The following is a 21,005-nucleotide window of genomic DNA, read 5'->3' as shown; positions in this document are numbered from 1 at the left end:
GTAGCATAGAGTAGAGTGATTTAGAGTGCAGTGTCGTACAGTGGAATAGAATTGAAAGTAGAGTGTAGTGATGTAGACTGGAGTGGCGTAGAGTGAAGTGACACAGAATGCAGTGTCGTGCAGTGTAATAGCGTACACTGGATTATCGTAGATTGGGATTGAATATAGTGTTGACAGTGTAATAGCATACACTGGATTGTCGAAGAGCGGAGTGGTGTAAAGGTGTACAGTAGAATAGTGTACATTGCAGTAGTGTTTAGTGAAGTGGCATGCAGTGGAGTGGCATAGAGTATAATATCTTAGAGTTTACTGTCATAGTGCCAGGGTTACCAAGTCACTCTTACCTGAAAGATGAGTACAATCTTACCTGTAAGGTGCTTGGCAGGTTTTGCATAGACGCTATGGGCCAAATTCCCAGAACTCTTAAATATAACCCGAGACCTGAATTTAAACTCTTGGCTATGAATTAAAGATCTAGGGAGGAAGGCCGGATTCGGACGCTGATGAATTCCTGTTGTTGACCTGCGAGGCAACAGAATATTTTGAGCTTTCGGGAAACTCTAGATGTTCTTAACTAAACAGTGCCTAAAGTATTCTAGAGAAGCAGATAACGTCAGCGTCCTACCTGCGAATCAACAGGAATGGATCTAGCGTCCTGGTCATCGTGGTGTGATGAGTTCTCGTCTTCAGTAAATAGTGAAGATTGTTGTTGAAGTCGTGAAGGTTGAAGTTGAAAGAAGTCACCTGATCTTGTTCTGTATTCACAAACAAGAATTATATATTAGCTTTTTATTCTAGTGCTCAAAAAGATACCAACACTCCTAACTCTTTTATTTACTACTTTCTAGTTTCCTAATCACTTACTTCAAATAACTTCTAAGTTGTCCTTCTCCATCACACAATCTGTTCTTTAAAGAAAGTTGTTAAAATGCACCAAAAATATAAAAATTACCATTCTTCCTAATTTCATAGTCTTGAACACACAACTCTTAATAATAATATATAACCTTTTCTTTTGCCAAATGTCCTTGAAAATTAAAGCTTTCCAAAGTGTTTCCAAAAATTGTTCTCAGTTTTTTAACAAGGAGCCTTCATCTGTCTTGCGTGGGGTGCCTTTTGAACAGAAGAACAAAAGAGTTTACTTAGCTTTCTTTTTATTTTCAGAAGCTGTGCAGAAGCGGTGTGAACAACGGAGATCCAGAAGTCCAGGTAAGCCACTTGTCTTCTGCAACTCTCATCCTGAAGGCTAAGCTCCTTATAGAAGCTCGGGTGTGGCTTTTATACTCTAGCTACACCTGAACCGCACCCAAGCAATGATTGACGTCGCTTGCGTTTATATGCGAGGTGATGTATTACCGGAGAAGCTCTTTCTTCCTTGTGCGCTTGTAGCGCGAGGTCCTTGTTCACTTCCTCCGGTCTCAAAATCAAAGCGAAAACATTGTTGCTCACAAAAGAAAGATCACCTTTTACCCTTGGAGTGAAAACTGCCCAGATTAACTCTGATCTAAAAAGTGCTAAGAACTACATACATAGAAGAGTCCGAAAACCTGTGCACACATGAAAATAAAGCATATGATATGACAGTTTGTAGGACTGGAAGAAAAGTAGTTGACGCGTGTTGTTCTTGTTGTTTTAATGTTCAATTAGAAAAGGCCAGGTTTTCGGTCTCAAATGTAGATGTTGGTCTTGTTTAACATCAATTAAGGGGTTGTAAGGGTCACCCTTTACCTGGTAGCACCATAACATTATAATCTGTGTCAGTCAACTTGCCAGTTAACCAGCTGAACGCAATCACTCCCTCACATTAGGAACCTTTCGCTTTGGCTAATACATACATACAATATGTAATACATACAATATGCAAGACATGTAACTAGATTCACATATATACATACCACATTTTTTGGAGTGCTGGATGCACGGGACAGGGGTGGGTTTTTTAACTGAATATAAAGGCATAACCTAGTAAGGTTTTATGTTTTTAATGTCTTTAGAGACTACAATTATGTTTAGGAACTGGAATCATGACACATAGAGTGTAGCTGCGTACAGTGGAAAACCATACAGAAGATTAGCCAACAGTGAAGGGACTGTCACATGGCCCGTAGGGACATTGTCATTTTTCACTAACTTGGCATGAGCACGTTGCAGATTGCCTGCTGCTTTTGCACATGTTACTACATGTCTTTATTTTTTGCAATAAATTCAATGACTGCTTTCACATGAGAACTCATTGCTGTGTTCACTCTCTGTGTGTTCCTGGATTTTAACTGAACATTATGTGCAAGGTCGTACAACAATTAATCTTGTTATTTTGTTCTGGCCAGACCTTAGCCCTTAGACATACATACCTATGCAGCTGTTTGGACAGCGTACTTGGGTTTTTAGTGGAGTACACAAATAGGTGAGTGACACTTGGAGAGGAATCTTTCCAGGTAGAAGAGTGGGATAGCACCTATGTTGTAGATATACCATCTGTAGGCTAAGGTATGGGGTCTTCTGACAAAGCCCAGAGATCTACTTTTATAAAATAATGCTTCTTCTTAGCAAGGGGAGGGAGGTTAGGCACTATAGTCTTTTCTCCATTGTCTTTCTATGATGACATCTACCTTGATGATTTATGGACTAGCTGCTGTGCTTACTATATTTGTATTATGCATTTTCTTGCTTGTTTTGGAACCTATACTGCATGTTAGGGCACAATAGTTAAAATAAATATTTGAAACTGTTTTGTGTCTCTGTCAGATCTTATTGTGGGCAAGTACAAGAGTGTGAGCAAAAGGGTGTGTCTTGCTACAGCGATTCCTGAGAGATCTGGGAGTGTTGGGTTCTGGGGTATCTAATAATTTTTTTCTCTGGGAGTGAGTAGGAGAGCAAGTGAGACATAATAGCTAGTTGGTCCTGGGTTTGTGGGTACTAAGGTGGTAGGAAGACTCAGTCCCTATACACCAAGGTCCCATCCCATACTCCTGCACATAGTTCTGTATTTGTGCAGAATCCCTGCAACAGGATGTACAGTGGAGTGGCAGAGATTACAATAGTATAGAAATGAGTGGTGTAGAGTCTTGTACAATGGAGTGGCGTTGAGTGGAGTGGAGTAGACTGCAGTACAGTGGATTAGCATAGGCTCTACTGGTTTATGGTGTTATGACGTAGAGTGGATTGGCATAGATTGCAGTGGTGTAGAGTGGAGTGTGTTCATTTTAACAGACATAGCGTGAAAGTGAATGAACGGATGTAGATGTAATGTAGCAGGAATATACATTATGAGGTGTAAATGGTAATTTATGAATGGTAATTTTTGAAAGTATGTGTGTATGTGTGTACGTGTTAATAATATAAGTAGTGTTAAAGTATTAAGTTTAAAAGACTTAGGGGCATATTTCAAAAAAATGTTGGAGCGTGGTGCTACGCCAATTTTGACAACGCACCGCTCCGACATTATTTAAATGTAGGACTGCACCATCTTCACGAGAATACAGCGCACCACTGTGTTTCCCCTAGCGCTGGCAAAAAAAACTGCTAGCGGAGCCACCCTGCCGCCATGTTGCAAGGATATGTACGCTACATTGGCGATTGTTTATGTGCAGGAAGGGATAGTGATTTGATCTTTCTAAGTATGTTGCAAGATGCAGCAGACATAGAAAGAGAAAAAAATTAGGGGATACTAATAATTCCTCCTTGTATCGCCATGCTAAGACCAGGTATTCCCTGGTGTTAGTTTTTTGGTGCTGCCTTGGGATTGTAAATCAGGGTCAGCCTAAAAAAGCAATAAGTGTTGCAGTGGAACACCCAGTTCATGCCCCTTTGCCACAGAGGATTGCACCAGTAAGGGCCATATTTACAAGGCGGTGTTAATCCCTGTTAAGTGGATTAGCGCCACCTTGTAAATATGGAAATGACACTACGCCATCGGAGCAACAAAAAACGTAATGTTCCGTTCCGTTTTGTAAATATGCCTCTTATACATTGTGGTGCGGTATACAGTATTACCGTGCTACTCCGTAGACTTTTTGGGGCTTAGTTAAATATGCTACAAATAGAAAATACACTTTAGTACACTGTACTCATAAATCATAGTGTATTAGAGTGCACTCTTGAAACAGTACAGTGGTACTCCATTCATTTAAAAAAAATATATAGAAACGTATAAATATTTTTCCTACCTATTACTACTTTACTAATGTGGTAATAGTTAAGGGAAAAGTGCCAAACTTAATACTTACCTATATCTGAAGGTGTAACGCAGAACACAGCCAAGATGAACCTAAAAACAACATGGATGCCTTTAACTTTTTTAGAGACAATCATTAGCCAATCACTATGTACTGCGGAACTTCTGCAAAATACAATAACGTTTTGTGAAAATACCTCAACAACAGATATCCCTAAGTTAAAATACCTTATAACTTACAAAAATACTTACTCTATTTACCTGTAGTATCTATAATGAGCATCTTTGCACCATAATGTCTAATCTTGCCAAACTTCATGTAAAACCATTTAGCCCTTTTTGTGCAATGTCCAATACAAAAGTCTATGGCAAAATGAATTGGCAGCTAAATGCTTTTTCGGACCCCCCCCCCCCCTTTTACCTTTGCATCTCCTGGTCTAATCACCATGAAACTTTGTATTATCTGGTAGTGTAGAAGAAAGAATAGATCTGCCGAGTTTGGTGCAAATTCGTCAAATGAGCACCTGGTAAAAAATCCTAGGAAGTGCCATTTCTGGTCGCCCTAACTATAGCTACAGAGTGGCTCCTTCCACTTTGTAATATATGTATCTTTTTAGACTCTGGGTAGCTTTGGGAAAGATAATGCACATTAACCCATTCTCTAAAGGTAGTTGAACGGAAAGCGGAGTAACAAACCTATAAATATTCATGAATACATTTGTTAAAAAGTATGGCCCTAGTTGTGCAACATGCCCACTAAAGAACATTTCTAACACTATAATTCTAGGTTGAGGAATATGTTATAGTGATACTTTCTAATGGACATTTATGGCAGTGATATGTTCAGAGGTCAAATCAGCAGAAAGAAGCTTTCTTCCCTACACTTTTACAGTGTGTTATTTTTAGTTTATCAGATAGTTTTTATTTTATCACCATAATGCAAGGGTGCCTGAGTTGGCGCTAGGCCCCAAATTGAGCACCGGGGCAGGCAGAAAGGACAGGAATTCATTGTAGCTAGTAAATATGGGGCTTACCTGCCCTTTCAAATTGGTGTAGAGCAGTGCAGCAAAATGAATTGTGGCACTACCCTATGCCAATTCATTGCAAATGAGACCCTAAAACTTGTATGGATTTTTTAAATCCTCAACTACTCGACCTCCCCTCCTGCTCTAACATGTGGCTGTCGTGGGGCAGTGGCCACAGGAATTGCCAGGACCCCCCCCATCCCCCACCCGATCTTACATTTACCTGCCGTGGGTGGAAAACACAGGGGCCGTCACGGACAGCATAATGCCTAGCTACACCACTGTTTCAATGGAAGGGAGATGCCTCATTTATGAGCGCTCTTATCGTGCTCCTACAAAGGCAAAATCATGTTGTTCCTAAGAAGTAAATATGTTGCTGTGAAGAATGATGAGCTTACCCTTGGTAACTTGACAGTACCACTTTCATCACACAAACTTTCATGTTTCATGAAAAATCACGCCAAATTTTCTTGCTTCAGCAGAAGATGTGAAACTGCTGAGAGCCCTGGTTGTACCCGATTTTCTCTGGAGGTACCAAATAATGTAATACCTCACAAGAGAGGCAAGAGACAAATAGGGAGAGGAAGAGAGAAAACAGAAGCGATCGCTGTTGCAGGTTGGAGATGACAAAACCTGGGCTGGAATGGCAGCAACTGATGGAGGGACCCAACATTTGATCTTGGATGTCAGAAGGAGTAAGCTGAATAAGTATGATGAAGGTAGGGGGCGTGGCTAAGCGCCCGTGACGGATGGTCGCATCAGGGTGAAGCTCCGTCTCCACCGGGGATATTCGGCGGTTCCAGCCTTCCCCTGCCGACATGCCTACCAGCAAACGATAGCGGAATACTTCGCACGCCTGAACAGCCACACGCTGCTAACCGGCTCCTCATCCCTGCCCGGCAGCTTCCGTTTTGCTTCGGTCGCGGCTCTGCCACTGCCGCGACCGCCATCTTGATGCCTCAGCCGGCGCTTGTCTCAGGAGCGCGCCTGACACGTCGTCGTCTGTAGCAACGAGCACAGCTCACGGAAACATCCCATAATTGCAGGAAATGACCGCGCTTCATGAATACATCGCCAGGTGACTTTCTTTTTCTTCTGGAATCATTTTTTTTTCATTTTTATTCGATTTCCAGCACTCTCCTCAGCTTTGGCGGCCATTTTGAACTTCCTACTGCTTTGTTGATCTGCCACCTCTGCTATTCACTTAATATTGTTCGGCCTGCGACCGTTTCTTCTCAATTGTTCCTGACTTGTGTTGGATTTCACTCCACCACCTCCTATAACTGACTCTGCTGGGTTTTCCTCATTCTTGTGCTGTATATCTGCTCTATTTATTATTGGAGATTTCCTTTCATTGTCGCTTCCATGGCGGAGGGTCCTGGCAAGACCCCTAAACGCAACTTTGTTAAAAACTCAAAGCTATTTACTGCGTTGGCTCAATTAGAAGCCTCTGCAGGCCCCTCCAGTTGCGAATCTTCTCTCAACATGGACACCCTCCCCCTGCCAGGAGCGAAAACCACTCCTAAGAGGGTGAAACATAATCCTCCGTCGCCCCCAAAGTCACCAACAGCTATCTCCATGGAACTTCTTCTTGAGGAAATACGAGCACTGCGCCCATTTATGGAGGAGACCAACTCAAAGCTGCAAGCACTAACTGACAATTGGTCGTTAATGGATACCAGGGTCTCTAATGTGGAAAAGACTGTGTCCTCTCTCCAGGAAGCCGCTACCAAATCAGTACATATGGATATGAGGCTCTCCACTCTCCAGAAGCAGGTGGAGGACCTTGAAAACAGGAATAGGCGCAATAACCTGCGTCTTTACGGCCTGAAGGAAGGTTGCGAGGGGAATGATGCCATTGCCTTTTTCAAGTCCTTCTTGCCCAAGCTCCTCCATTTTCCTGAAGGCACCTCTCTTAACATTCAACGCGCACACAGGCTTGGTAGAGCTCCTTCCAATACTTCTCCTGAGACAAAGCCAAGAGGCGTCATAATGTACTTTCTTGAGTATACAGATCTGCTGAAGGTTCTTTTCGCGGCTAAAGCAATACCTCATTTGAAATGGTCGGATTCCACCTTGTTTATTTCCCAGGATTACGCCAAAGCTACTGCCTCTCGCCGCAAAGCATTTCTTGACATGAGAGCAGAACTGCGGTCCATTGGAGCCAAATATGGACTTTTTCACCCTTGTTTATTCAAAGTTACTTATAACAACAAGACAATGACTTTTGAAGATCCTCTCCGACTCCGCAGTTTCCTCAATTCCTGTGGTCCAGCTGATATGGAATTCTCTGGCCCTTCTTCTTCCTTTCCGCCATGACTCTGTTGCTAGTATTTCCGGTCTTTCCTGCTATTTATGATATTTTGTTGTTCTTCTAACGTTATGATATTTTTTCCACAGATTCCTCAGTTATTACATGACCTTATCGATCTCAGCTCGTGCTGGCTTATTCTTGTTCTCCAATTGTTTAATCTAACGCTTTTTTCCTGTTATTTAGTCGTTTGCTTGTTCTAATCTCACTGTTTTCTTTTTCTCACAGATCATCTCGTTGTGTGCCGTCATGTCTCTCCGGTGGGACGTCCCGTGACCCCGTTTGCTTGTCCTCCGTTGGTTGGCCTTTCCCCCCTCCTCTCGTCTCCACTCCTTCCCTTCTGTTTCCTGCTCTTGAACACACCCATCCCTCATCATTTTTTGTAAGTACTACCCCATGTTTTCTTCCTCCATTGTTGACATGATCCCTACTTTTCCGCTAGTTTTTGTCTTCACTGTTTATCTGTTATTACTGGTTCTTATGAGATTAATCTTCTTTAGATCGCTCCTGCTTTGCGTTTCATTTTTCTTCTCAGTTTCCTTTCCTATTAGCCGACTGTCTTTTCTCATTCTTCTTCTTTTTCTATCTTTCTTTCTCATTTTCCTTCAGACACCATCTCTATTTCCTTTATGCTCCTTTTTAGGCCATTTTTACATCCTATCTTTAACTTCTACTATACCAACTCCTCCCTTTACTGTTTCCTCTTATGCACAATTTCTTCCTGCTTTCCCGATACGATTTTCTTCTCTCCTCCTTGAATTTTTCTATCTCATGCTATCCCCTTTTAGCACTTCTCTGACTATTTTCTTCCTTACACCATCCTCCTTCTACTCCTTTTTTCGTTTTTCTCCTCTCGCATTTTATGAGGCTTTCTCTCACCTTTGTTCTGCACTATCCCTTTTCCCTTCTTCTTGATGTCAGTCCGTATTGTTTCTTGGAACGTTAAAGGTTTACATTCGCCCATTAAGAGGCAAAAGATACTTTCTCATTTAGCTAAATTCAATGTTGACATTGCCTTTTTACAGGAAACCCATCTATCTGATAGTGAGGCTGCTAAGCTCCAAAGAGGATGGGTGGGTAAGGTTTTTTCCGCCCCTGGCGATGGCAAAAGAAATGGTGTTGTTTTGTTAATTAGGAAATCTTTCACTCATTCAGTGCTACATTCTGACTTTGACCCTGAGGGCAGATGGTTATTTGTCAAACTTTCTTCTAAAGGTGTCCCTTTTTCTTTGCTTAATGTCTATGCCCCTGCAGGTGGAAGTCCTATTTTTTGGAATGCGTTTGCCTCTCGTATCACTGATTGTATTGATGATAATTTCATTTTAGCAGGTGATTGTAATCTACCATTAGACCCCTTTTTGGATAGACGCTCCAAATCTTCCTTTGTTCCTAATAAATCCCATAAGCTTTTTACCCACGCCATCTCCCAACACAAATTAATTGATGCATGGCGACTTTGTCACCCAACAGACAAAGAATTTACGTTCTACTCCCCGGTCCATCACTCCCAATCCCGTCTTGACTACATATTTCTTTCTCACCATATTTCCCAATCCCTCACCCAAGCTGAGATTGGTCCCATTGTATTCTCCGATCACGCCCCTGTCCTCATCAACGTTGATTTTTTACCTAAATCCAATGGTCCTAAAAGGTGGTGCTTCAATAATACCCTCCTCACTGATCCCAAATTTACCGTCTCCTTTATTGAATTTACTAATGAATTTTTTGTTATAATGAGACTCCATCCTTGCCTACTCACACTGTCTGGGACGCTTTCAAAGCAGCAGCCAGAGACTTTATCCTCAGACATGTTGCGGCAAAACGTAAACTTGCTCGCCAACGCACTCATGATCTTTTATCTCAGATTAAAACCCTTGAGCACTCCTACTATACCTCTCATACTCAGGAGACTTTGACAGCTCTTATTACTGCGAAAATGAACTATAATAAACAATCCACTGATGATGCCTCCCTATACCTCCTGAAATCCAGTTCGAAATTTTATGGTGGGAAAAATAAGGCGGGGAAAATTCTTGCCAAATATTTAAAAGTCAAACAAAATAAGTTGAATGTTGAGTCTGTTTTTGATGTCAATTCAATATTGCAACATAAAGATGCTGACATCCTGGAGGTATTTTCTCACTTCTACTCTACACTTTACTCTTCTGGCACTCAACCTTCTGACCACTCTATTTCCAATTTCTTATCCAGCATACATCCTCCTCCCTCCTTTCCTGTTGATTTGGCCTCCCTTGAGACTCCCCTTACCATTCACGAACTTCGCACTGCACTCCATTCACTTAAAAAAGATAAGGCTCCCGGTCCAGATGGCTTCACCGTCGAATTTTACCAACACTTTGCCAACCTTTTACTACCCAAATTGTCCCGCCTTCTTGATTCCTTCCAGACCAACGATGCCTCCTTAGGTACTTTTTCGGATGCTTACATCTGCATCATACCGAAAGAAGGTAAGGATCCTCAACATTGCAAGAATTACAGACCAATTTCCCTTGTTAACATTGACTATAAAATATATGCTAAATCCTTAGCCATTAGGCTCCATCCTTTTCTCCCAGATCTCCTTGGCCCCGAACAATCTGGATTTGTTAAGGGTCGTTTCATTTCCGACAATACCAGACTCCTCTTCAATGTTCTATCTAAGTCCTCACAATTCAATAGCTCCTTGGCTGCCATTGCCTTGGACGCCGAGAAGGCATTTGACAGGGTAGAATGGCCATTTCTTTTTTCCGTGCTAAAATGGTTTGGATTTGGCCCTCATTTCATCTCCCTCATCTCCCTCCTTTATGCAAATCCTAGAGCAGCGGTTTGTGCTAATGGTCTCATTTCTTCATTTTTTCGCCTCGGTAGAGGCGTTCGACAAGGCTGTCCTCTCTCCCCATTTCTCTTTAATCTTGCCCTGGAACCTTTCTTATCCAGAATACGTCAAAACCCGAGCATTCATGGCTTCCCTCTTGCTCACTCGCAAATTAAAGTCGCTGCTTATGCAGATGACATTTTACTTTTCCTTTCCAATCCGTCTGTCTCCATTCCTGCGTTCCTCGATGAAGTTCATACCTATTCCCACCTCTCTGGTTATAAGCTTAATAGCGATAAGTGCGAAATCCTGCCTATCACCAAATTCACCTTTAAACCCGATTTTGCTGCATCCAATTTCACTTGGAGTCCAGCTCATATCAAATATCTTGGTTTATACATTACTCCTTCCGTTTCAGATACTGTCTCGTAATGCCTCACTAAATGCTCTCAAAAACTGTCTGACCTTACTTCTAGATGGCACCCCCTATACCTTTCTTGGTGGGGCCGTCTCGACACCATTAAGATGATGCTCTCCCCAATCGTCCTTTACACAATTTCTAATTTACCGATTTCCATCCCTACCAAATTTTTCACTAAAATTAACTCAATACTCTCCGTATTTTTATGGTCTGGAAAGAAACCGCGTATGTCCTTATCACGCCTTCGCTTCCCCAAATCGGAGGGCGGGGTTAACTTCCCAAATTTTCCTGCCTACCATAAAGCCTTCCTCCTGAAGCAAGCAGCCGTTTGGCTTACAGATCCTGCTGATCCTCTTCCTCTATGGGCTGAACTCGAGCGTCTTTCTCTTTCTCCTTTTACCTTTGCTGAGTACTTATCTTTCTCTCGCAAGCCCCAATTCCTGTCCAGTCCAATTCACAAATATACTGCGAAATTACTTTTAGCCATTACTCCGGCTCCTCCCTCTTCTATTCCAGAGCTTCTTGCTACCACGATCTGGTATAATAACAGCATTCTTATTAAATTGAAACCCTTTTATTGGAAAACTTGGCGACAGCGTGGCTTAATCTGGGTCTCCCAACTTTTCACTGGATCTGCCTTCATACCTTTTCCAATTCTTAGTCGACTCTTCTCTCTTCCTGCCTCCTTTGCTCACAAGTACACCCTACTCAAAAATGCAGTTATGTCTGCCTATGATTCTCTCTCTACCTCTAATTCGATTGTAACCACTAATACTCCCGTCTCTTCTCTGCACACCCGTCTACGCTCCAATCCATCAGCGTCTTCCATATATCATTCCTTTTACAATCCTCCATCACCTAGGCCTAAATCCAAAGTTGAGGAGCAATGGGAATCTGATCTAAATGTCTCCTGGTCCACGTCTCTGTGGGACAAGATATGGACTAAAATTCGCAAATCTTCCAGAGCAGCCTCTCTCACGCAAACACTTTTTTTCCTTTACAATCGACTTCTTTACACACCATCTCTCCTTCACCAACGTTTTCCCCTGACTCCGGACCTCTGCTGGTCTTGCTCCAACCCTAATGCTACACTTTTTCATATGATTTTCACATGTCCTCTCACGCATGCTTTCTGGACTAAAGTCTGGAATCAAATCAATTCTATTTTCCAAACCTCCATCCCCTTTTCTATCACTGACATTTTCCTTGGTTCACTTTCCTCTTCTTGGATTGCTGTTGAAGCAAATGTTCATATCGTTGATTTGTTATTGGCTGTTGCGTTTCAGCAGATTACTGTTAACTGGAAAGACTCCAAGGGCATTACTTTTAAAGCTTGGTGGTTCAATGTATGTTACAATCATAGATTAGATACTGCATTTGTTTATCCCACTTCCCTAGCACCGAAAAGACTTGCGTTATGGCTTCCCATCACCCTTTACCTAGATGCTTGTGCCAAGCGCTCCTTTCCTCTATCCCCAATTCAACAAGAAGTTTCGAAACCCCCTTGAATAACCTTTTGTTCCTTCTTATTCACTAATGTTTATTTATCTGCATATTTGCGCATTGCTTCTACTGTTGTATAGCCTCAATGATTGTAATTTTAAAAGTTTTAGCCTCATAGCTCTCTCCCTTCCCTTTTTCTTTTCCCTATCCTTCCTTTCTTTTTTGGCCCTTTCCCCCATTTTACCTTATCACGATTTTTAATGATGTGCTCAGTTATTATTCATACTTTACCTGCTGTTTTCTCTTTATTTATTGTACTGCCACTACTTGTTTCTCTTAATAAACTTTTCTTTGAACTAAAAAAGTATGATGAAGGTATAGAAGTGAGTAAGCAAATATACTATAAAGGTGTCATTTCAGAGAAAACATCAACCCAGCAAACTAGCAAGATTACTCAAATCCCAGGCGGATGGAACTGTAATGAGAGCAGCTGATGCCCCTCGGAAGCCCAGCCATCCGAGACTACACTGTAACAGCAAATAGTCAAACTCATAACACAGATGACAACACAAACATACAGAGAGCCAAGGATAGCACGGAAAGGGTGTATGAGAGAACCAGAAAAGAACAAAAACAACAAAAGTGCAAGATGTCAAATTGGGTGAACATTCTAACAAAGAAGAGATCCAATGCAGGCAAATAGTCAAGGAAGTTAGGCCCAATTTCCTAGTGCATATGTAAGTGCACATGTCCTAGGGTCATATGTGCGCTTCATGTCACATAAAAAAATGAATTTTTTAATTTTTCACATGGGTACCATCGACTTCAAGTTTATGGCAATAGCATTGCCTAAATACCTGCTTCACATTTAGCTAATGCTATGTAAATGTGCTTTAGGAATCACAAATAGATAATCTCTATTTGTGAATCCTATATTACAGTTGTGGTTTATGATTACTACCAGTTAGAAATCGCAAATTGCGTCATTTTCTGGCCCTTTGCACATCTGAAAAGGCCATTTTGCATTTCTTAACAGGCCGAAATAGCAATTAGGCCCATTGAGAAATATTAAATGGCTTCATACATCTGGGCCTAGATCTGTTAAAAACCTTTATGTCTCTATTGACCCAGAAGTGAATTGCAACCTAGAAGTCTTACCCCACTGTAGTTATCGGTCTATTTTCCCAACCTTCCAGTGACCGGTCTTTCACAGCCTCAATTCCGTACCCTGCCAGAGACTAGTGCCCCTATATATAAGCCCAACCACATCTCACCCCCTCAGCCCCACAGGATGAGCAAGAACAACAACAGTGAGGGGGAGGATGCCTAAAGTTATCGGCTTACCTACTAGAACACTATCTAATGGTGTAGACGCAGCCCTCACATTAAGAACATGCAGGACCCATCCACATAATTCCCTTGACATGGTGTACCAGCCCAGCAGGGTCAGCAGGGCTCAATGTTATCCAACAACTCTTGCAATTACCGCGGACCATATCATGTTGACAAGGGAGGGCTTAAAAATGCCCACTGACAACAGCAACTGGAGGACCTAGCAGCATCTGGAAGAAGCCAAGGAAACTTGCAGCAGTCCAACCAAATGCCGCACCACACCAGGAATGGAAACTGACAGAAGCTGATGCAAGTTGACACCACTCAAGGGGAGACTGAAGGCCAGACAGGGCAGTGTGAGAATATTTATTAAATTTATTTATTAAAAGTTTTGTATATCGCTAGCTGGACCCGAGGGGTATCAGAGCGCTTCACAACAAGTACAGAGGCATCAGACAGACATTGAGGACGGAAAACATGGCAAGGGGCACAGGGGCGAGTACAGTCTGTACAATAGCAGCCAAGCGCAAAACAGGGCGGAAAGTCATAAGCAAGTCAACCAGCTCTGGGGACACAGAGATAATGGAACTTCAAAGTCCAGGTGGAGTTCTAGTATGCCCCAGAACGCTCGAGGAAGAGGACTTTGAGTAACTTCTTGAATTTCGGGAAGGATGTGGTCATTCTGATGTGTGGGGGGATGGAGTTCCAAATCTTGGGAGCATTACCCGCAAAGGATTTGCTAGATGTTGTGTGTTTCTGGGATTTCAGAGGAATGAGTAGGAGCGTGTTGGAGCTTCTGAGGTTCCTAGACTGACCGGCCCTTTTGAGCTTGTTGGCCAGGTATTCAGGTTTGCCTGTGTGCAGGGCTTTGTGTGTGAGGCAGGCTGTACGGAAGCTGTCTCGTTGGTCAATAGGGAGCCACTTCAGATCCTTAAGAGCTGGGGTGATGTGCTCATATTTCTTTGTTCCCATGACCATTCTTGCTGCGGCGTTTAGGGTAGAGGTCAGAGGTCCCAGGTGTGATTTGGCTGTTCCAGTCAGAGTAGCAATGCCGTAGTCAATTCTGGAGAGTACCAGAGCCTGCGGGCCTGTTTCAGGTCTTTCGTGGGGAGGAATGGTTTCAATTTGTAGAGAAGTTTCAGGTTCAGGAAAGCACTTTTGGCAGTTTTTGAGATGTGTTCTTTCATGTCCAGTTTGGGGTCAAGGGTGATCCCTAGGGATTTTATGGGACATTCAGGGCATTTACGGCTTTGAGCCATTCTAGAATTTGGGGGTTTTCATCTTTGTTTGAGATGAGGAGCACTTCTGTTTTTTCTTCATTGAGTTTGAGGTGGTTGGATGAGAGCCAGAGTTGAACTTCAGTAAGTGTGTGGTTCAGTCTATGGATGTCTGTGATCGACGTGGTTTCCAGATAGAGTTGTGTGTCGTCCGCATAGAGGTGGAAGGGGATGTTGGCTTTCCTTAGAATTGAGGTGAGGGGCTCCATGTAGATGTTGAAGAGTTGTGGAGAGAGTACTGACCCTTGAGGGACTCCTCTACTGATGGGAAGAATGTCCAATTCACAGCTTTTAATTTTGATTCTTTGTGTGCAGTTGTTGAGAAAGGAGGAGAACCATTTGAGGACAGTCTTTTCCAGGCCCGCTCTCTCTTGGAGGACATTGAGTAGCAGGGCATGATCAACTGTGTCAAATGCAGCTGATAGGTCTAATGGGAGGAGAAGGCTGCATTGGTTGGAGTCGAGCAACATGTGTAGATCGTCCAGGACATTAAGGATTGCGGTTTCAGTACTGCAGCCTTTTCTAAACCCCGAATTGGTATGGGTCGAGAAGATTCGTGTTCTCTAAGTGCTGGGATAGCTGAGACAGCACACATCTTTCCAGAATTTTAGATAAGAGTGGAAGGTTCGAAACTGGTCTGAAGTTGTTCATATCCTGGGGTCAAGGCCCGTTTTTTTTAGTAGTGGCGTGACTTGACCTATTTTAAGGCAGTCAGGGATGGAGCCCTCGCTCAGAGAGCTGTTGATGATCTTGGCCCAGATAGGGGCTAGAGTGAGCTTCAGGTCTTTGTTCAATCTCGGGGGAAGCTGATCAAGGGAGTGGGTTGAGGGTTTGGCGGTGGTTATGAGATTGTTTATCAGTTCAACCTGGATAGGTTGGAAGGAGGACCAGCGAGTGGTTGTGGTTGCTGGTCTGAAGTGGGGAGTTGCAGATGGGAGGGAGGAGGGCATAGTGCAGAGTGATCTATCAATTTTGGCAATTTTTAGGACTGAGTTAAATAAAACAGTTGGCAGCAGGTAATTGGGAGTTTGTAGAAGATAAGGGACGCAGATGTAAGGTAAGTGAAGATTAAAGGGAGGAGGGAGAAGAGGAGACAGACTTCTGGATGGTAGGCAGTGGAAATAAGATTGTGCCACAAGATGTAACATATGGATTGGTAGTGAAGGGTTGTAGGAAAGGAGGTGAAGCTAAGAGAGACTAGCTAATGTATGCAGGAAACATTTTCTCATTAGCATGATATAGTAAGCAAGATTAATGGGATTTATTTTGCAAATGTTTGTCTGCTTGTTGACTTAATTGGAGGTATACTCTGGATCGTTCAGACCATATATGTCCTAGCTTGTAGTTGCCTCCAAAGGGATCAGATTGACAATTCGGTGATTATTGTTGGACACTGATATCAAAACATGCCCTTCAGAGATCAGATTAATTAGTATTTAGTGCGTCATTGTTTACTCCAATTTAGCAAATATAGTGAGATTCTTGACTTGGGTGTCAAAACCACTTGGATTCTTTTTTAGATGTAATCCTGGCAGCGGACCAGGTTTTAAGTTTGAAAGTGGTATTAGATCTGTTGTAACAGATGCTTAGCTACCAGAAACCCTTGGATCTCAATTGGGTGCAGGATAAATATAAGTTCCCATTTTAGGTTACAGTATAGTAGGTCATTATAGCACAGCTTTGTCACAGGTACAGTGCGTTCGCTCTGGGTGATTGGGTTCTTTATTCTGGGATGGTGCTGATATTTATTGTAGTCTGGGTTTTTTTTAGATTGCACCAGAGAAAAGTCAGATTCCAGAACCATATGGATATTTTGTAGTTAGAAGTCTGACATGGCTTTCTATTTTTGAGGTCTGGAGAAATGGAAGCCCTGCCATCAAAACCATATGCTTTTTTTTTAAGAACCACGTTCCATGAATGTTGCTATGTTTTTATCCTAGCAACAATCAGCAACCCAAAATTGGTAGGTCAAAGACTGATCATTTTAATTGCGAAGGGCCTGATTTTAGTCTGGAGCGCAAGACCCAGGGATGGTTGTTATTTGAGAGAGTAGTAGACTAATATTGAGGCTTGCCTGTACAAGCATTGCATGAAGCATCCTTCTGGTATAGAATAATTGGCTTGTGCACCGCATCCAATTCACGCATTGTCCCCATTACTTGTTCTAGTTGACAATTCTGTGTCCAAACATTGGCTCTTTTGCAACAGGGGTACTGATATGCACCACTATATCAGAAAGGGTGCTGAACCTACCTATACAACCATGAAATTCAAACTGCGGCGGGTAGCTGTGGGATAATCCCTAATTTAAACAAGCAGAAGTGTCACATGTGCATGGCATCTACAGTTAAGGCCTGATTCACAAAGGTGAACTTACACTTTCGTGTACGTTTAGAATTGTTTGATATTCACAGAGGGATTTTCGCATAGTATCTTTACGATTGCGAAGCGTCTGCACAAACACACAGGTCTTGTTATGTGTGGAGACTCTGCACTTGTAAAGATAATACTTCGTGTAAGTTTACCAGGCCCTTAATATTTAAGGTCCATAAGTACAAAAGGAAAATTCATTTCTTAGCGGATCGAATCGCCATTTTGGGTTGTTAAGAAATGCAAAATAGCCTTTCCTAATGTACAAAAGCATATATGCGGACACAAATTGCGCTTTCTACCCAGTAGAAATCGCAATTTGCCATTCCCAAAATAGGAAATTGCAAATAGGCATTTCCTATTTGCGATTTCCTAAGCACATGTACATAGCATTTCTTATATGTGAAATGGGCATTTAGGAAATGCCACCGCATACATCCAATGGTGACCATGTGCAAAATCAATTAAGGCCCCAAAATGCTGTTTTTGCAGTTCCATATAAAGCACGCTATTACCCAAGGGCATTGAAGCGCTTTATTCTAGCACCACTTATTTTTAAAGTACATAGAAGGGGGCCTAAGGCCCATAGGTAATAAAGGTTTACCCTTCCTAATACCGAGTTTCACTTCAATGTACAATTGTTTTTCGACCGCAATTACCATCGCAAAACACTCCCAATTTACCACCTACTTCAAGTAGATGATCAGCCACTTGTAAATAGAAGGGGTCCCTTCCCCTTTGTGACTGATAGCAAAAATGTTTTATTAGGAGCAGGCAGTGGTCTCGCGGACCACTGCCTACTCCTAAAAAATGAAAGAGTACAGTTTCATTTCTTTTTCATTTTTCTTTTTTAAATGCATCCCATTTTCTTTTAAGAAAAATGGGCTGCATTTAAAAAAAAAACAGCTTTATTTTAAAATCAGCCACAGACATCGTGGTCTGCTGACCCAGCAGGCCACCTTCCCTGTGAGTGCTAGCCATTCTCAAAGGGGTCGCAAATTGCACCTGTCTCATGAATATTAATGAGGCAGGCAGTTTGCGACCCCATTAGGAATCGCAAATATTGTCTGAGACACTGTTGTAAATTCCCTTGCGAATCGCAAAATGTGAGTCGCAAAATGACGCAGTTTGCGAGTCGCATATTGGAAGAGTCGTACATCTGGCCCTCGGTCTCTGCAGGAATTGCTGTTAGTAAAATCGCATTTTTAGTTCATTCCATTTTGTATTTCCTAAATAGCGATTTCTTAGGATTCGCTATTTAGGAAATGCAAAATGGATGTTTCGTACATATGGGCTCAAGTTACTCATTATCAGCAAGAGAAGCATAAGCACACTGCCCCATGCTTTTAGCTGGATATATGCAGTATCAATATTCAAACTGTGCCCCAAGTAGGACTGTTAGATTTGCTTTACATATTACAATTTCTTTTGGTAATCTTTTCTTTTTGAATAAATGGCAATGTCAGAACACTATACTTTATCTAGAAAAAAAATGTGGGATTCAATTTCCCTGAAACTGGGATAAGATTTGCTGCATTTACGGACCCTCTATGAAGACGAACATAAGGGAGAAATATAAACCTGAAAAATGAATAATTATTTCCACCATATGCTTTGTTTGTGATAAAGAGTGGAATTTATTAAAAGGCGACAGCATTATTTTGGATGGATCCTACGAAATTGAGTTCACTAGCTGAAAATCTTCTAAGTTACGCAGATTTATTTCTATTATGATGCACTACAGCAACTGCATGTGGTGAGTAGCAATCTCACAGATCAATGGAAGAAGCACAACGACACCAGATGGAAAATATAACGTATTTCGCAGATGCAGGCCATCGTTTGTAGATGCAATTCGTCATTGCTTCATCGAGAAAGGTTGAATAGAAATTGAGGTCCCGAAATTATCAAGGCTATGTCAAAACTACCAGTAAATATATTTTACGGTTGGAATGTTTATTTATTTTTTATTTTTTTTATTTATTACGTAAAACTTTGTGTAGTGGCAACCTTCGTCAAGGGAGAAGGATTGTTTAGATAATAATAAGACACGGGTGAAGAGATGTTGCCGAGGGCCGGAAAAGAGGTAACGAGACGTGCTGAATGCGGAAAACCAAATAACAAAACATGGCACGAAGCATGAAAAAATAAAATAAAAACAAGACAAAAAGAAAAGGGATGATAGGAGCTAACACTGCAGAAGTGGAACGTTGCAATGCTTCTCTTTCGAACTACGTGTTACTATGAAAATTGTGAGGAAAACGAACTGTGGGAAATAATTTCAAGATGGTTCTATTTGCGTTTGTCAATTTCTAGCTCTCTGCGTGCCAGTATTTTTGTTGAGTGTCATATTTTATCATACTGGGCCAGTTCGCTCTATTGCTTGCCCCTTTGCTTGAGAAGAGTCGTGTCAGGGTGCATAAGCCAGGAGAGGTCAGATGTAGGCCGTATCTACTCAAAAGGTAAGGCAGCCGGAACGTTTCATGTAACTGCTCACTCCGCTGTTTGTTTGACACGTACAGTGAGGGCCTGGAGGGTGTTTAAAACTTGACACAGAATGTGATAAACACAGACGCGAAACTTCACTCGTGCGCAGAGACCTTAACATTTTCAATACAGATTAAAATCAAACAGACGGACAATCAAAGCAAGCATTATCCCTCTTGACTGAGATTCTGATGAGTATGGTTTTATTTTACTTGGCAAGGTTGTTGTTACATATCGCTTTTCACAGTTGGCGGTTTTACAGCATTATCTTTCCTTGCAGGTATACAGGTACAGGTACTCATATGTCCAAAGGGGTGTTTAAAACCAAAGGGATGTTCAAAACCAGACAGAGAAAGGCCTACAATGCTTGTTAAATGGTATTACGGCAGAAAAGGTATGCTTTAAAAAATTTCAAACTATTATGTGTCTGATCTATATAGGTATGTATATATATTCACTTAATAAAACTGGTTACAGTGATGTTATAGTTTGGAAACAGAATTAAAGAAACCTTAGAAATTAACTGAAAATACCAAAGGTTACAGGTAAGTTATGGTTAGGCTCAGACTTCACTCTTACCAAACCATAGAAATTCAGCAAATATAGTTACCTGAGCTGTAGCAAGCACTCTGATTGGCTGGCTGTTGGAATATCAGAAATAAAAGGGGCGCCATTACTGTTTACTGTGAAAATGTGGAGGGGTTGTGGAAGTGTAGTAAAAAAGCTATAGAAAGGGACAGCAGAAAGGCAAGCTGTCCCCTTAGATATAGAGAGGAGGTGTCTAAGGGATAATTACTGTGAAGAAAATAAATGTATTATTGTTTCCAACTATCATTTATGAATTGTGGGACTATCACAGGATAGTAAATAGTAAAAAGGAGTAAATGAGTTTACATTAAAGTCTATTAGCAGGAATGCATATTGTGGTCCTGGTTTTTGAGAAGAAGTTTGTAACAGAGAAGAACTGTGCGTAAATAGTTAACTTTTACGCACATCAATCATCTGAGAAAGAGGTCTGAAAGGAGGGCCCAGCCCCTGCCTTAGCCTTCCTAGGCATACCCATCATCACAGAGAGAGGTCTCAGCAGAGAGGCTAGTCCCTCGAACACCCTTCATCTGCGAGAGAGGTCTGAAAGGAGAGCTCAGTACTTCTCCGCACCCTACTACACACACCCGTCATCCAAGAGAGAGGTCTGAGCGAACAGGCCAGTCCCTGTCCACACCCTACGACAGGCAGCTATCATCTCAGACAGGGGTCAGGGAGGAGAGGTCATTCCCTTCCCTTACCCTCCTGCTCACACCCATCATTTGAGAGAGGTGCCTGAAAGGAAACGCCAGTCCATCCACACAC

General features: G+C 42.0%; 1 long non-coding RNA gene across 1 annotated transcript in view; it reads right to left on the bottom strand.

Annotated features, from left to right (window-relative positions):
• Positions 1–441: 441 nt before the first annotated feature.
• Positions 442–21,005, bottom strand: part of LOC144761829 (uncharacterized) — a 472,065-nt gene continuing 451,501 nt past the window's right edge. Inside the window, exons 2-3 of the long non-coding RNA XR_013595912.1 lie at positions 626–755; positions 442–522 (exon numbers count right to left, since the gene is read on the bottom strand). This is a non-coding gene — a long non-coding RNA (uncharacterized LOC144761829). The remainder of the gene's footprint in view (positions 523–625; positions 756–21,005) is intronic.

This window comes from Lissotriton helveticus, chromosome 6, assembly GCF_964261635.1.
Source record: "Lissotriton helveticus chromosome 6, aLisHel1.1, whole genome shotgun sequence".
NCBI classification, from domain to species: Eukaryota; Metazoa; Chordata; class Amphibia; order Caudata; family Salamandridae; genus Lissotriton; species Lissotriton helveticus.
Note: the sequence above shows the minus strand (reverse complement) of the source record. Positions and strands in the feature narration are given on the sequence as shown.